Source organism: Ipomoea triloba, chromosome 15 (assembly GCF_003576645.1).
Source record: "Ipomoea triloba cultivar NCNSP0323 chromosome 15, ASM357664v1".
In the NCBI taxonomy this organism is placed as follows: domain Eukaryota; kingdom Viridiplantae; phylum Streptophyta; class Magnoliopsida; order Solanales; family Convolvulaceae; genus Ipomoea; species Ipomoea triloba.
Window position 1 is genome coordinate 23001865 of NC_044930.1, and position 15628 is coordinate 23017492.

The following is a 15628-nucleotide window of genomic DNA, read 5'->3' on the forward strand; positions in this document are numbered from 1 at the left end:
GCATAGTGGGGAAGGGAAGATCAGAGCAGACACTTAAGCTGCTGCTGCAACATCATCATCTCAATCAATATTATACATACAAATCCAATCCCCAAAAGATCTTTCTTTCTTTCTTTTATACTTAGGCGGCTCTCAATCTTTTTCAACCCCTTTTTGAAGCTTTTAAAAAAATGCAATTTTATCCCTATACATTTCCATTCAATTCCCCACTAAGGATTATGAGAATGCAAAAGTCAATGGATTTCATGATCTTATGAGTATGACCTGTCATGCATAACAAGTCAAAACCCTTCTCTTTTTTTTTTTTTTTTTTTTTTTTTTTTTTTTAGATTTTTTCCCACAATCCATTCATTCCTTCTCCATCTTTGTTGTTATGCAATTCAACGGCGCCGGCGGGCTCTCGTTTGGTTAGTTCACCAAATAGAGCTAGCTAGGAAGAAAGATATGTAGGGGGACAAAACTAGGGAGCCTAGCCTCTATATCTTGGGATATATATATATATATATATGCCTACTTTCTGTCTTGAAAATAAAAATAAAAATTAATTTTATAATATTATTATATAATATCTTATGATTGGGATATATGAGATGTAAGGAAGAATAGTAGTTCTAGTTTCTTCCATGGTTATTGTGTAATAGCTATTTTTGTTTTTAATTGGTTGGTGTATGTGGGTATATTTTGTCTTTAGTTAATATGAAGTTTCCTATTTAGTGCTTAATGAATTTTTATTTGACAAGGAAAGTATGATATTTGATAAATATTTTTTCATCTACTCATTAAACAATTAAAGTGATGTGGTTTTTCTAATTGATATTCATAGTTAAAATTAAATTTCATCATAAGCTTGACGACGACCATGCACTCTCATCCCTTAAGAGAGGTCGAGAATTCGAGAGCTCAAAACCCTTTTGTATGAGAATTAGTCTTGTGTAATCCCCAACCAATGTACAAATATATTTAAAATTAACATATTATGATTAAATTAATTTATTATAAAAATTATGTTATGATTAAACAAATAATATTGAAGGTGAATATGTATATATATTTTTTCTTGATCATTCGTGGTGAATTTCATTTTTAGTAAAGATATAGAGTTAACTGCAATATTTTTATAACCTATTTCATTTATTAAAAAAAAAAACCTCCCTGTTTGGTAAATGGTTGTTGGCTGATTGGGTTGACTGTTTGGGTTAGAATGAATGATTTGTTGATAATATTGGCTGATTGTAGAAAATTGTTTGATAAATTAGCTGTTAGCTGATAACTATTTGGTATAATTTCTTTTCTCAAAAAGCTAATTGAAAAGGCTGCTTTGAGTAGCCTTTTGAATTTTAGCATTTTGGAGTTACAAAAAGCTTATTAACCAAACAACTAATAGTGGTCAAATAAGTCAAAATTGGCTGATAGGCTGATTATTTACCAAACAGGCCATGATTTTTACGTTTTTTGAAGCATTTATGTAGCCAAGTTTGAATAATTATCACCATATGAATGAAAGATAAACATTTTAGGGAATATATATACTTTGTAAATTAGATGAAGAAAAATGTTAAGGGGCCTTGTATTGACTGAATGAATTTACATTATTAATAAATATGTAGTGGTAACTTAACAAACGTATATAATAGTAACTTAATGAGCATGCCATTATAAAATGTAATTGTAGATTAATTAAATTTTTTTTTTTGAAATACTATTGACCTTGTTACAACCCATGATCTCCCACTTGGGAGAATCACTTCATGCCGCTTGACCACAAGGTCTTTGGCTTAATTAATTTTTTTTAAAAAAAAAAATTATTTTTTTAACAAATCAATATGGATGTCATTTAGAAGATCTCAATAATAAGAGCTTTTTAGTGATATTTCTTTATATGTTAATTTTATTTGTACAAAAGTAAATAATAATAATAATAATAATAATAATAATAATAATAATAAATTTATGCTTTAAAAAAAAAGAATTCAAGGATAAAATTATTAATTTATTAAAATTAAAATTAAAATTAAAATTCTAAATAATTTTAAAAATTTCTTAGTTGCTCATTCTTCAACCAATCAAAATGAGTTTACAAAAACATCTTTTATTGTAAATATTACTGTTTTTGCATGCGGAATATTACGTGATTATTCTAATGCCAAATGTTTCAAATTAAATAAGCTAGTAATTAAGAGTATATCAATATAAGATAAAAGAGATTTATCATAATTGACATTAAAATAAAATGTTCCCAACTTTTTAAAAATAATAGTCAAATTAATTAAATAGGAAATAGATGCTACTTTTCTTATGGAATTACACGTAATAACTTAGTTCCATGGAAAACAAAATACTACACCCTCTCTTACGGAAATGTTCTCCTCATAACTAAGGAAAACATTTTCTTGTGGAAAAAGTTTTCTATGAACCAAACAGAGGAAAATTCTTCAAATTTAGATTATCTTTGTTATTATCTTCATCTTCATTGAAAGTCAACTCCTTTGGAATTTATAAATTGGTCCCATGTTTTTTTTTTTTACTAAAACTCTCAAACATTGATGAACGCTAATGCACAGTTGTGGTCAATCCTCACTTTTTATAGGGAGAGCATGTTCTCATTATATATATATATAGATTTTGGTTCAAATGCGGCCGTGCTCTCCCGTGCAGTCACACACCACTCAATGTTACGAAACACACTACTCAATGTTAAGAAACACACCACAATGAAACACAATGGAACACACCACAATGTTAAGAAACACACCACAGTGCATATTTGTGTGGTGTGTTTCTTAACATTGAGTGGTGTGAACCGCACGGCCGCACGGGAAGGCACGGCCACACCTGAACATGACCCATATATATATATATATATATATATATATATATATATATATATATATAAAGATGATCAAGGTTGGAAATTCATCACATCCCTCTATTTAAGTTTAAATTAAATGAGAATTAGGCTTTCTGTGAAAACCTACAGACTAATAACATTTGTCTATTTAAGATGATCAAAGGCGGAAAATTAAGAGAAAAATGTGATAATATCTTTGTAATTATTTCAATGCACGGGAAAAGTTGATAGTCCATCTGCGAGGAGTTTTTGGGGATGTGTATTTCCCATCCTGATTTTTAAATTTTTTTATATGCTTAATAATTTTGTAGTACCCTATAAAATAATATACTATTTAAATTAGAAAATTAATTTATAAATTTATATATTTAAATTGCCAATTATCTCAAATACAACTAATACAAAATACTTGAACACATTAAACAATACTTAAATCAAAGTCCTTAACCAAAATTCCAAATATCTACATGTTACTTGAGAAAACAAAAAAAAAAAAAAAAAAAAAAAAAAAAAAGGTTAAACATTAGTAAATATAAATATTAGTATATTGAATATAATTATATAAATATAATATACATATATTTCGGAGATTCGGGGTCGAATTCGAGGCGAGTGGTGTAGCCCACGTTCCCGGCCCCGTTAGGGTGGGGACCGAATTTCCCAATTGAAGTCGGGTTGAGTTTTCATTCCTACAATTCTACTCTTCACTATCTTGTTAGGCCTTTTGTGAGAAAGATAATAAAAACTTTAATTCATTTCATGCGAACAAAAAACAATAATTTTATCAATGTAATAAGTTTTTTGATCACAATTTTTTTTTGCAAACATGATCACAAATTCTAAATCAGTCGATTAGGACCACATACTAAAACGAATCATGTCCTATTAGGTAGAACTTGAAAGGTGACAAACCACTCCTTGATTTGTAAGATAGTTGTATTTTAAATTTTTTTTAGATGTTAAACCTGAGACCTTCGGTTATAGGCATTATTAAAAAAAAAAAAAAAAATCCAACTATCTATCCGCAATTCTACCGACAATGAAAAGAAAACCAGCGGCACAAAATCCGGTAACTTCATGGTTGCCAAACAAAGTTGGACGATAGAAAATTGTTGAGTTGTCTCTTTCTTGTTGCCAATCTGCGTCACAAAACTGTGAAAAGGATTAATGAAGGCAGGGAGCATGTTTGACAAAGCAAAGTGGCAAAATAGGACCAAAAGCGTCTACGGGACCTAAAATCGCTTAAATATAAAATTTGGAGTTTAAATTCAAATTCTGTTGAATTAATCTCATCATGTATGGTGCGAATATTATTAGTCCAATATTAAAAGATAGAACGGAGAATGTAAAGTTAAACAAACAAAAAATGTGAAGACATAAATAATGAAGAAGTGCAATATTAAAAGATAGAACGGAGAATGTAAAGTTAAACAAACAAAAAATGTGAAGACATACATAATGAAGAAGTGAATATATATATATAGGGAAGGGTTCATGTGCGGGGAATGTTTTCCGTGCNTTATCTTTCTCACAAAAGGCCTAACAAGATAGTGAAGAGTAGAATTGTAGGAATGAAAACTCAACCCGACTTCAATTGGGAAATTCGGTCCCACCCTAACGGGCCGGGGAACGTGGGCTACACCACTCGCCTCGAATTCGACCAAAAAAAAAAAAAAAAAAAAAAAAAAAAAAAAAAAAAAAAAAAAAAAAAAGGTTAAACATTAGTAAATATAAATATTAGTATATTGAATATAATTATATAAATATAATATACATATATTTCGGAGATTCGGGGTCGAATTCGAGGCGAGTGGTGTAGCCCACGTTCCCGGCCCCGTTAGGGTGGGGACCGAATTTCCCAATTGAAGTCGGGTTGAGTTTTCATTCCTACAATTCTACTCTTCACTATCTTGTTAGGCCTTTTGTGAGAAAGATAATAAAAACTTTAATTCATTTCATGCGAACAAAAAACAATAATTTTATCAATGTAATAAGTTTTTTGATCACAATTTTTTTTTGCAAACATGATCACAAATTCTAAATCAGTCGATTAGGACCACATACTAAAACGAATCATGTCCTATTAGGTAGAACTTGAAAGGTGACAAACCACTCCTTGATTTGTAAGATAGTTGTATTTTAAATTTTTTTTAGATGTTAAACCTGAGACCTTCGGTTATAGGCATTATTAAAAAAAAAAAAAAAAATCCAACTATCTATCCGCAATTCTACCGACAATGAAAAGAAAACCAGCGGCACAAAATCCGGTAACTTCATGGTTGCCAAACAAAGTTGGACGATAGAAAATTGTTGAGTTGTCTCTTTCTTGTTGCCAATCTGCGTCACAAAACTGTGAAAAGGATTAATGAAGGCAGGGAGCATGTTTGACAAAGCAAAGTGGCAAAATAGGACCAAAAGCGTCTACGGGACCTAAAATCGCTTAAATATAAAATTTGGAGTTTAAATTCAAATTCTGTTGAATTAATCTCATCATGTATGGTGCGAATATTATTAGTCCAATATTAAAAGATAGAACGGAGAATGTAAAGTTAAACAAACAAAAAATGTGAAGACATAAATAATGAAGAAGTGCAATATTAAAAGATAGAACGGAGAATGTAAAGTTAAACAAACAAAAAATGTGAAGACATACATAATGAAGAAGTGAATATATATATATAGGGAAGGGTTCATGTGCGGGGAATGTTTTCCGTGCGATTGTGTGGTTACGCACCGTAAGCATTAAAATGACGCACCTAAAGTACACAAACCACGCACCTAAAGCACGCAAACAAAGCACCTTAAAAACACAAACCACGCGCACCTAAAAGCTTTAGGCAGACGCACCTTAAGTACACAAACCACGCACCTTAAGTACACAAATCATGCACCTTAAGAACACAAACCATGCACCCAAGGTTTTAAAATGGCGCACCTTAAGTTTCAACAACTCATGCACCTTAAGAAGGAAAACCACGCACCTTAAGCTTTAGGTTCACTCACCTTAAGTTTCAACACTGACGCACCTTAAGCATACAAACCACGCACCTTAAGAAGGAAAATTACGCACCTAAAGCTACCGCACAACCACACTGGAGAAGGTCAACCGTATGGGAACTCATTATGGTGGCATTATAGTAATTTTGCGTAAGTTCAAAGCTTAAGGTGTGTAAGTTTAAAGTTTAAGGTGCTTAAGTTTATAGTTTAAGGTGCATAAGTTTATAGCTTAAGGTGCGTAATAAGTTTATAACTTTAGGTGCCTAAGTTTAAAGTTGCTTAAGGTGCTTAAGTTTAAAGCTTAAGGTGCATAAGTTTATAGCTTAAGGTGCATCGATTTATTTCTTAAGGTGCACGACTTACAGATTCTAGGTGCATAAATTTCAAGCTTAAGGTGCATTACTTTTCAGCTTAAGGTGCATGAATTTAACTCTTCATGTGCACAACTTTGATTCATTAGGAATATGAACTTCCAGATTCTAGGTGCATAAATTAAAAGCTTAAGGTGCATTATTTTTTAGCTTAAGGTGCATCAGTTTGAAACTTAAAGTGCGTTAGTTCAATATTTAAGGTGCATAATTTTGACTATTAAGGTGCATAAGTTCGAGACTTAAGGTGCACCGGTTCAAAGCTTAAGGTGCATAAGTTCGACACTTAAGGTGCATCAATTCGAGACACTTAAGATCATTCGCATTCATGTTGCGAGGAAGCATGCATTTTTTTTTTAATTTTTCTTCATTTTGAGTCGTTGATCTAATCTAGATTAGCGGCTCAAATCTTACCCCATTTTTCACCTGGGACCTTTCGCATGTGAACCATCCTCTGTGATATATATATATATATATATATATACCTATGCTTAGGTGAGGACGTGAGGACTAATCCAGTCGATCTAAACAAAACTTTGTAATATATTTATAAAAATGACCGCACACATTTTTTACTTGATTTCCCATCTATTAGATTTTGCAAATTAATGATTTAGATAAGTCCACACTCATCTAACTATATATAGGTCCTCATTTGATCTTAATATATATATATAATATATATATATATATATATATATATACACACACCATAGATTAAATACTATGAAAAATAAAGTTTTATCATTGATTTTAATAGAGTTCGAACATATATAAGTTTTGTCCATCATATTGGACAAAGACTTAAAAGTTCAAGTTTAGAATTCAATCGAGGTGCATTTGCGTTTACTATAAGACAATCGTTTGATCTAAATAATTAGTAATCTTGACATCCTCCTTGATCAGCTTAGTGGATTTGGAACATAATTTTTGTCCATGTTGACAATTCTAAATATTTAAAAATTCAAGTTCAACATCTCCTAAATACGATATTGATGCATAAAAGAAAATAAAATTGTAAATTCACTATTTGGTAAGCTTAATTGTTAGGAAGAAGTCGAGTGCTCCCGTAACCTGACCTTGATATCACTGGTTTGATCAAAAGTTTACCACTATACCAAAAATTATAGCTTACAGTTAAGACATAACTTTATTTCCTCATATTTGCCACATTTTTAAAATGTTGGGATGAACTTGACATTTTAAACCTTTTACCGACTTCCGTCCAACGAACCTTCGAGTGCTAAACTTGGTATTTACCAGCCTCGGCTTAATATTAACTTCTTCCATCCTCGTAAATGAATTATGAAGATGATTATTATTAATTGAGATTAAAGTTTTGGAAGCGTGCAAAATGGCAATGGATATAGAGGAGATCACGACAGCCGGCAGTGGAGCAGTCAGGTGGGGGCGGTGGGGCCGCCACTGCTCCTCGCCGCATAGCCCAAATAGCAAAGACACACTCGAGAAACTAACATATTGTGTTTGTGTGTGTAGTGTTGTCTCCGGCGTGCGATAATTCCACTAAGTTGCTAAATATATTTCTTCCAAATTTTTGTATGTACGTGGAAACCCCACTTTTTCCTTCCTAGTTACCACTGCATTATATATATATATATATATATATATATATATATAATTAGATCATACGAGATCACTTGTCTAGGTAAGATCGTGAGATAAGATTTTATGCATCTATGTAATAATTTAATGGTCGAGATTCTAAGTTGAAGTGCGTGCGAACGGTGATTAAATGTGTGCAAACGGTGATTAAATGTGTGCGAACGGTGATAAGTATGTGCGAACGGTAATTAACTGTGTGCGAACAGTAATTAAATGTGTGCAAATGGAGTGGGTATGTCAAACAATCTAGACCATTAAAATTTGTTAGATTGATGTACAATATTTGATTTTAAAAATTTTTAATGGTCTAGATTGATTAAGATCCAAGTTGAAGTGTGTGTGAACGGTGATTAAATGTGTACGAACGGAGTGTGTGTCAATCAATCTAGACCATTAAAAAAATATTACATGGATGCAAAAGATCTGACCTCACGATCTTATCTAAAGAAGTGATCTCATTGAAACCCTACCATATATATATATATATATATATATATATATATATATATATATATATATATATATATATATATATATATATATATATTTATTTATTTATTTATTTATTTATGGTTGCAGTAGGCGCTAGGCGCTAAACGCTAGTCGGGCGCCCGGGTAGCGCCTAGGCGAAATTTAGGCGGCGCTAGGAGGGCGCAAAATAAAAATAAAATTATGATAGACTTGCTGTTTGACCATTTTTATGAGATTGTTTTCAACATTCAATCAAATAACATATCCAAATAAATGAAATAATGATAATTTATAAGTCATAACACCATAGCAATATTAAAAAATAAAAATACACAAATATGAAATACTCAAATACTTCAATCATCCAAAGGTTCAGAAAAGTAACTAATGAATTATATATTATGTATCTCGCATTACCGTATCTATTTAAGATTTCACTAATAAAATTTGGGTTCATATTTTATTTATGCACCTCTATGAATCATTTGTGAATTGTGTACTACTGGTGTGTAGAAGGATCGGATAATAATGATTACTAATTATCGAAGTATGAAATAAATCAAATAAATGAATAATTATTAATTAATAAATTGAATTATAGAATCAATGAATAAATTGGATTAACCAATGAAAGAAATTAAAGGCTTAAAGTTTAAAATTTACAGTAGCAATCCAGACTCCAACGAACCGTCAAAATCAAAATAATTTGGTCAAAATCGGATGAAATCGACTAACTCAAATGAATTGGCCAAGTTGGCCGAAATCATCCGAGTCGACTGACTAGGCCGATTTTGTTACCTAGCCGGCCGACCAATTTTTTACCGCCTAACAATGAAAGCAGAACGGCCTAGGGCGCCTAGGCGGCGCCCTTACAACACTATATATATATATATATATATATATATATATATATATATATATATATATATATATAATTAATTACACTTTTAATCCTGTGACTATTGGGGTCGTGTTAATTTCAGTACACGGCTTTATAAACTAATAATTTAGTCGTGTAACTATGCAATTTTTAACACATTAAGTCCACCCGGCCAAATTACCGGTCAATTGTCGTCGAAAAAGTATAAATCTTTTTAAATTATTTATTCATAGGGGTAAATGCGTCATTCCAAGCTCACCTTTTTGTTCTCCTCCCAGCTTATCCGTTCTTCTTCTCCATTTTTGCAGCGGCTGCCGGAAAAAGAAAAACAGCATAAATTTCTTTTGCACACAAATTTCAACTAAAACCAACCCAACATGAAGTTTATTTTGACATCCTTGAACTCATCTTCACCTAACTGCAAGGATTAAATTTATTTGAAAAAAATAAATTTAAGTTTTAGGAATATGTTGGACGATGCTTGTCCGGTAGATTCTTGAAGTATAGGATAGTAGCTTCCTCCGTCTGCCACCACCGTCAACAACCATGCCGCCGATAACCGCCGCTTCTACAACGGCGACAAGAAGTTCGTCGTCGCACACTAATAACTCCAACAGAAAAACATAAGTTTCTGGAGCCCAGACCAGGCGCGGAAACAATGCACCAGTCATCTTCTCGCGCCTTAATAAAATCCAAGCTAATCGTCGTTGACCGTGGAGTAGGAGACTGATTTCAGGCTATCGTCGTTGACCAGGTGATTTGGCTAGCAATTTCAATTTCAAACGTAAAATGACCATTTTGCCTCATGAATAAATAATTTTAAAAAGTTTATATTTTTTCCAGCGACATTTGGCCGGGTGGACTGAATGTGTTAAAAATTGTATAGTTACGGACCTAAATTGTTAATTTTTAAAGTCGTGTACTGAAATTAACATGACCCCAATAGTCACAGGACCAAAAGTGTAATTATATATATATATATATACACACACACACACACACATACACATATACATATATAGAGTTAGGATCATATGAGATCACTTGTTTAGGTAAGATCGTGAGATCAGATCTTGTGCATCCATTTAATAATTTAATGGTCTAGATTGATTTAAGATGCTAAGTTGAAGTGTGTGCGAACGGTAATAAAATGTGTGCGAATGGTGATTAAGTGTGTGCGGACGGTGATTAAATGTGTGCAAAGGGTGATTAAATGTGTGTGAACGGTGATTGATGTACAAGATTTGATCTCAAAAATTTTTAATGGTCTAGATTGATTAAGATTCCAAGTTGAAGTGTGTGCGAATGGTGATTAAATGTGTACGAACGAAATGTGTGTGTGTCAATCAATCTAGACCATTAAAAAGTATTACATGGATGCACATGCAAGATGTGATCTTACGATCTTACCTAAGCAAGTGGTCTCACTGGAACACTACCCTCTATATATATATATATATATATGCTAAGAATCGTGTGAGAACAGTACCATATGAGACAAATAAAAACTAATCTCAGCTTTACATTTGTAAAAATTTGACGAATCTAATCAGATTTTAAAAATAAAATGCGGTATCATTTTTGTAATTATCTACAAATTCAATATGCAAACTTGAATTCTTAAATATGTAATATTTAACAACTACAATGCAAATATGGTGAATTTTATAAAATCACCTAAAAATCTAAATTTTAAATTTAAACTATAAATATTAGACCTTAAGCAATAAAAAGTGAACCACTAAATCAAATAAAACCTAAAACTCATGCATAAATTATAAAATAGAAACCCTAAGTTCAATGCACTTTCGCATTATTGCTTTTAGTGTTCAAGTTTTCCTAGTAAAGTTCGTGATAGTTACGAAAATGTCACCACATTTGTTTTTTTTTTTTTTAATTGATTTGATCCGTCTGATTTTTCCATATGCAAGGCAGCGATTTGTTCTTATTTCTTTTCTAAGGACTTGTTCTCATTTGATCCAATAAATACACACACACTGACACACATATTGGGGAAGGTTCAAGTGCGAAAGAACTCAAAGGTGAAAAATGAGGTGAGATCTGAACCGTTGATCTAATCTAGATCAACTGTCCAAAATGAAGGAAAATTTTTTATACAAAAATGTTTAGTTTCCTGGAGTCATGCACTGTATCTTCTTTTAGTTTTCAAAGTTATCCATATTAAGTTCAATGTTATGCACCTAAAGGTTGAAATTTATGCACATATAATTCAAAAGGTATGCACTTAGAGCAGCAAAATCATACTCGTAAGTTAAACTCTATGCATCACAAGGTGCAAAGTTATGCACATTACCGTGCAAAGACAAACATTTTAAATGCGAACTTAAATTGTATACAGTATACAATTATTGTTCATTCACTGGACCTACCAATGCCCATTGACAGGTACATTAGCATGCAGGTAGCAGGCATAAGTTGTTGCATCATAGAGTCAACTTTTCCCAAATTATTGCAACTAAAAAATAAATAAATTATATTCATATGCATTAGCATGCAGCCATAATATGCACTGCAACAAAAAGTTATTTTTTAACCAAATCTGGATGATGATGATGATATAGCAACATTAATTTGTTATACACACACTATAGAATATATGTTTCTTCTTGCATGCTTAATACCATTTTATTAGGGAAATATAAAATTTTCTATTAATCAAACTCTACTATATGATTCACTTGGTGAAATAACATACATTATATCCTTAGCCAATTTAAGTAAAAATGCATTTTTAGTCGATCAACTTGTACAGAGTACAACAAACGAAGTTTTTTTGGGGGAAGATAAACGAAGCTTACATTAATTCAAATTGAAGCATAAAACATCATAAATAACACTAGGATGCCAAAATGACCACTCTATATAATCTGTCAAAGAAATATATTTCCTAACCAACAAAAGGTAGCCCGATTCGCGAATTTCTTCGCGAAAGGGAAATCTAAATGAGCAAAGTAACTCATCATTTCTTTTACATCCATTAAATTAAATCAAACAAAGTTCTTTGAATTGTATAAAGTATTGTACGGACAAATATTCCTTTAATATCTGGTACAATCAAATATGTATTTTTTTTATTGTAATATACAAATTGACACAATACCTGTCCATACCATCGTTTCATAGCATTTCTCATCTAAATTTGCATGTAAATATGTGACAATATATATTTTTTTTTTTAAAAAAAAAACCTGCCCCTCCTTCCCCGGTGCATTGGTATAGAGGATGGGAAGTATCACAAATTGAGGCTTAATTCACAAATTTGTTGTTAAGTCTTGAAACTAAAATAGCTCCATACCCAAAAATTGTTTAATGTAGTTAAAAGTCTCATTATTTTATTTATTTTAAAGAGAAAATATATATAGTGGGGCAAATGTAGGGCCACCACGTGGGGCTTTGACCTGTCAAGATAACATTATGTCATTGGACGTCAGTCTGTGCTCCCGCGTGTACGAAAGTGGGTCCCCCAGCAAAGTCATGCGCTTCCACCATTATTTTCTATAATTAATTAATATTTTTTTAGCATTATTTTCTTTTCGGATCCAAAAATTAAATAAATTTTGCCGAATATACGCGCATGCCTTTGTTAATCCTAATATGCTCTCATCACACTTTACTCCCCCCACCTTACTATATTATTATATTTACACATCATTATTTTCATCATTCATACTCTTAAAAACCATACACCCTACCATTATATTTGTCCTCGCCCCGCCCACATGGATAGCTCAGTTGAGTTTGAGAATAATGACTCAGGATGGGCAATGTAGGAGCAACCTCTCAAAGTGATGGGACTTCTTGTGCTCATTGCTCAGTAAGCAAAGGTCTAGCTTCTATGTTCAGTTAAGTTATCATAGTTTACATTCTCCCAAATGCTCTGTCGAGCCGGGGCGTGGAGTCCTTGAAGTTGAGGATTCAACCTTTTAGGAAGAATATTTATCCTCACCCCAAATTTATTAATAAAATATATAGATACGCTATGTCGAGCCAAGACGTTGGGAGTCCTTGAGGTTGAAGATTTAACATTTTGAGAACAAATAACAATTTGTCCTCACCCCAAATTTATTAATAAAAATATTAGTTTCATCCATCTTACAATAGTTGACTTGAATTAAATCAAATTTTAATAATAACAGAGATAAGTATATATATGTCTCTCTTTGTGGGGAGGAATTCCGGGAGAACCCGGGTTCAATTCCCACAAGTGACGATTCCCCTTGGGTCAGCTCCTGTGCCTCCCGGAGCGAACGTGAGTGTACCCCGGACCGTTAAACGGACGGTGAGAAAGACCCTGTAAATTTACCAAAAAAAAAAAAAAAAAAGAGATAAGTATGTGTATTTCCTCTTTAGCCAGTAAAGAGTGAAATTCTTTTTTATTTTTATATTTTTAACCAAATTGAACGCACTAAAATAGAAATCTGAACAACATTTTAGATTACCTTTTCCCCACAAAATAATAAAATAAAAATTGATGAAATATTGGGTTTCGATTTAGCTCAATAAGCTCAATCCAAAGGTATTGAAAGATTCGATTAATCGCAACACCCTTCATCTGATACCTCAAGCAGGCTAACAAGTGAGGTGTCAACTTGAAGTTGTTACCTAATGATTATGTCTAGCCAATCGAACGATTAGGATTTTGTGATAGCCTTAATATGAATATCAAGTCTTCACATTGTAAGTGTATATGCCATTTTTTTTATGTGCACGGTTATTTTCTTATCATATAATTGTACTCAAATTATTTCTAGACACATAATACTATTTAATACTATACACATTTACTTATTATTTAAGTTACTACGATAATATTTATTCATGACATTTTTGACATTTTTTGTACCCATAAAATAAACACATGTTATGTATTTGTAGTCATATAACCATATGACGATTTAAGAAAGGTTACAATGGAAGCAGTCCCAATTATTTATTTCTATCCAACAACATGAAGGGATTATTAAAATATGAACCTATTAATGTTGTTTTTCCAATGTTTAATAATATTAGGTAAAAGTGTCAAATAGGCTTATCTACTATCTCGAAGTGTTCAATTCACCCCACCATCTAAATTATAATGTAATTAGGCACCCTTAATTACCTTCTAAAATTGTTCGATGAGGCTACTTTGCAGGTTACCTCCGATTTGTGATGACTTTGCCAGGTTAGGATTAAGTGGCATTGATTACATGGCATGAAAATAATAAAAAAATTTAGCTAATTGAAATCTCCTCCCAATCGCAATTCGTAAATAACATAAAAAATAAACCTCATGTTCCCCCAACCTGAAAACCCTATGACAACCCTAAGAATCTTACCTTGTGTCGAAAATCAACTCATTTAGATGCGGCCTTGTAAACATTGTCCACCACATGCTTGAATGAAGGCTTTAATGGCAGAGTCCAGTCGATCCACAAACCGTTTGCCACCAACAAGCTTGGGCCGCCGGTAAGGCTGTCGTCTGCGAGTATATTGCCGACAAGCTGAGAGTAAAATGTGTTGAGATCGTTGGTGGAGTCTGACTTGAGAAAAGCGAGGAGCTAGTCGCGAGTTGGGGAAATAGAGCCGGTAGCGATGAGACTCAAGATGACGTTAATGGAGAGAGGAGAGAAAACTAGGTTGGAATCTCCTCCGGGCCTTTATAGAGACTGATTGATTCATGATTAACATCCATGTTTACTTCTGGGAAGAAGACGTGCACTGCTTTTAGCGAGAATGTAGACATGGCGAAGGCGAAGAACCCTAACCGCTCCTGAATCCCTTTTGGCAAATTAAATCGTCCAATTTCCATAAGATCGTCGCAAGAATGATTCCTGTTACAACAACTGCCTCGAACCGCATCGCGAACAGCTCCGACACTCTCAGGAACTCAGCATGGGTATTCTCTTGCTAAGTGAACTGAGGAGGATAGCTAATTTAATTCCATGTCATTAATTAAATTTATTTACAAGTCAACCAGATGGATTTGCAACCGGGGGTTAACCTGTAAAAAAGTCTCATCGAACAATTTTAGAAGGTAAGTGTGCCTAATCGCATTATAATTTAGATGGTGGCCGGGGTGAATTGAACACTTTGATTAGTAGATGGATCTATTTGACATTTCTGCCATAATATTATATATGTGCCAACTACCATGTAGTATAATGACACCTCCAGTACCCTTCCAAATGAGTGATCATAGGATCGAACTCCGGTGGTGGACATTGATTATTTGAACAGAAAAGGATTGAGAAAGTATAGTAGTACAGATACCTACTATGTAAAGAATTATGAGTGTTTAAAAGAAATTATATATGTATCTATTACAGAATTTATTTGTTCAACACTATTTAATTGAAGTTTAATTTTTAAAATTAATTTAAATTATCGAGTATATTATTTTGTGAGCTAACCCACCCCCCCCCCCCCCCCCCCCCCCCC